This window comes from Varroa jacobsoni, unplaced genomic scaffold (genome assembly GCF_002532875.2).
Source record: "Varroa jacobsoni isolate VJ856 unplaced genomic scaffold, vjacob_1.0 scaffold_49, whole genome shotgun sequence".
Lineage (NCBI taxonomy): Eukaryota > Metazoa > Arthropoda > Arachnida > Mesostigmata > Varroidae > Varroa > Varroa jacobsoni.
Genome location: NW_019212951.1, coordinates 83,532 through 87,354, shown reverse-complemented (window position 1 = coordinate 87,354; position 3,823 = coordinate 83,532).

Below are 3,823 nucleotides of genomic sequence, written 5' to 3'. Positions count from 1 at the left end.
CTCCTGGAAATAGAATTTGTATGTACTGAACTAGCGTTCTGGAGCGAGGGAACGCTAACATCGCGTTGGGGCAAGCGTAAGCTGGATGAGGGGGTTACGATATAACAAGATCTATCTGACAAACAATCGTACCAGGCTCGCCAATAGAGTCACAGCATCAGCATTGCGATCATCGACAACAACGAGAACAACAGGACTAACGGCAACAACTGCAGCCGACTCGATGATGTTAACCTTCATCGTAGTCAGTCGTCTGCTTCTAACATCTGCTGCCCTTTGTTCGCATCCCGATTGTCGCTGCACTGCCATTATCACGACCCCGTCATTGACTGTCGGGTATACAAATACGCACGCACAAGAAACCGCCACAGAACTGATTTTACGTCTTCTAGCGCCGCTGCGGCCGCTAGCGTTACTGCTACTCCCTGTAATCCTCTTCTTGGTAATCATTATTATATGTTCAAATCTTCCTTTGTCCGTTCAAGTCCGTTTTACGTCCGTTCAAGCTCTGTCTGTGATGAGCTAAGAGCTGCGCGGGGCTGATGTCAGTGTCGCGACTATTGGAGCTGGTTTTTAACTTCTGGCGTAACGCATTTGCCGACCGAGTTGAGTTCTTATTGAGTCTGCATAGGGCGTTGCGTGTAAACAGGCCCGCGTACGAAATGAATACTAAAATAATCTTCACGCTACCCAATAGGCCGAGTCACAAGCAGCGGCAGAAGCGTCGAGCATTGCAACTACGTTACGGATGTTCGGTGCGGAGAGATAGCGGCGATAGCAAAAGATGAACGCCTCTTAAGTAAACCGATGATACGAGGCCCTACGAGCGTTAAGAAGATGCTTATTGTAACGCCTTTACAAGGACGCAGCGTACAGTCCCTCCGTAATGTCTAGCTTTCATTAATTCCCTCCCGATAATTATACGTATTTAAAGCAATATCTTCTAGAGACGTCGGTCTGCCGACAAAAGCAGCAGCAACAAGGGCGTTATAAAGGTTCTGAAGATATGGGCGAAGCGGGTAGTTATATATTAAGAAACATATTTTGCTCTGACACAGGCAGGCGTCATAAACAGAACAAACAGATAACTAATAAACTAGCAGTGTTCTAACATAGAGTAATCGCCCTTGCTAGAAAAAAAAAAAAAAACTAATTCACTACAACAATAATGTAATCGTTACATGTTTATATAAGTTAATTTTTACAAATAACCGTTACATTAAGTTATAGGTTAATTTTTTCTTCCCATTTAAAGTTAGTTTATTTCCTTTTCTGTAACGAAGCCAAGTTGAAAGCTAGATTTCAAAAAGCTAGTTCGGCTCATTGGCTCCTTCGCCACGTAAATCGTTCTGGCGTTGTATTGCTATTGAAGAACCAAACACTGACTGCTTTCCATGCATCGGGAACACGGTTGGTGGTTCCCGAGTAAATCTAATCAGACGATTAAACTGTCGAGGCGTAGGTGTGGCTAAGTATTACCGCCTCTAGATTACGAGATGCCAACTGTGCAAGCGCAAGAATATTATCATTCTGATTGCTGGCAAATGTCTGGACCTCGTTGAACTGTGGGCTATATTTTAAGCATGCGTTAATGCAAACCTAGTCTGTCTACGTGTTTTTCATTAGGCACGCATTGATTCAAGTCCAGTCTAAGCTAGGTTGGCAGACTTGTTTCGAAGGCATCTGCGGAGACCTCGAATTGGTTGAAAATGTTTGCCTTATCGGCAATCATTTGCGGAAGCAGACATCTACTGGAAAATAAAGATAGCCAAACTGGCAATCAGGTGTACAGATTAAGCTTTAAAGCAAAAGATTTTGGGTGTTTAAGCACTCCCATTTGAGGATCTACAATAGTGATATAGTGAAATCTAGTTTACACACAACCATAATAATAATAAACTTATGGGGGTCAATTTTAATTCATTTAGTTCATAAGTTTCGCACTCAATAAGAGTAGCTGCACGTAGTACTCAAGCCTGCAGAAACTTGTCCATCTATAGTTAGTGGAATAACTTATTGTAGACATTATATGTTATTAACTGATAATAAATGATCATATACATTCGCCATAACTTTATCGTTTGCCACGAATATTCCACTTCTTCAAAGCGAAATAAGTTGCAGTTTATGAGATACAGGTCACCAACAGGCCGCGTCCAATGTTAGAGACGATTCTGAGCTTTTGCAAATCAGAATATGAATTAATTAGTGGTAGTACTACTATTTTTCTTACTGTATATTTTGACTATCGGCCAGTTGTGCATTATGAATTTATCCCAACTAGCCCTAGTGTCACTAAGGGATGTTACCAAAGGTTTTAAGATATCGTTTAATCTTATTTGCTTCTTCAACCGGACAGATTCTTAGAAAAATTAGATGTTTGTGTTCTTTCAACCCCCATGTGTATTTGATCTAATTTCCTGCAACCCCTTCATATCGTCAACATTCGAGAAACATCTGAAAGATAAAATCGCCAAGACAGCAAAAAAACATAAAAACTAAAAATCGGAAATTCATTTTACAATTCTACAAAGCATTCCTTCTTCGTCATTGACGTTCTAAAATTGAAATGTACTAAAGTGTCGTGCATGATGCACGGTTCTCCTGTTTATTTGCCCTACACGTTTTGCTTTACCCTACAAATGTATGTTGTCTTACACCTAAATACACGAAAAAACATTTAATTAGTCAATATTATGACCGGCATCAAGGTTGGCGTAAATACAGGCGGGTGTGTCTATCGACAAATGCCCAATTCGCTTGTTGAAAAAATTTGCACACCTACCTCGGCGTGCAACGAGAAATTTATTCGAACTCCAAAACTGTGTAGTCCTCGCAAAGTCAGACAACGATTCGTATATAGGATTTTGTTAAGCTTTTATGCATCATTTTCCGTAATTAATAGAAGTTTGTTTGTTTGTTTGTTTGTTGACCTAACTGCAACATGTTCGCCGTATGTAAGTACTTCTGCTAAAGTTGTAGGGGAACCCAGCTAAGAAGTAGCTAAGAAGTAGTTCCCTTCTCATCAACTTGCTTGACGTGTTCGTCGTCGCCATCACTTAACACGCTACGTTAGTTAAAAGCTGCTTTGCAAATACTACCTCTGTCATAGGCAAGTAAATAAAGCCTTCATGAATTCATTTCGGTGATCATCTGGCAAGGAGAAAAAGGTTATCGAAACTTAGAAGCCCACTATCACTGCTCGATGGGTAAATCTATGAAAAACCTGCACATTCTTCCACTATTCGTATGCAAAGGATGGCATTTGCTTGAAGATTGAGTCGTCGTGCTATGATCGCGCGCCGGCGGATAGCGGGGGTGTAGCGGACTCTTTGTGATGACGGCGCTAGAATGGAAGCAGCTGTCAACGAACAAACACAATTCATTGCCGTTCATGGGCAGGTCGCCAAAGTATAAGATTATACGTACTGACTTGTAATGTAAGTGAGTACCACGTGCATCTACGTACATCGCTAGAGCATCTATTGTACGATTCAATGATAGCAGTGTTCGGCGTGAGGCACGACGACGGAGTAACGGAATAAATTGCTCCGGTATATATAGACGTTAGTGTAAAAGAAGAGCGATGACGACTAAATGCGTTTAGCAAATTACTGAACAATTTACGCGTGAAGCGAGCGTACTATTGATGAACAACAAGAGATAAATAATATCTTTCTTTCAATAGAAACTTCTCTTCGAATCAGCTAAGAGGTTTTCACCCATTATGCAATATTTTTCTATCTAATTACAATGAGTATCCTCAATATGTGTCAAACAAAAACAAATAATTAGCTTCATACATCGAGGTTAGTTTATATGA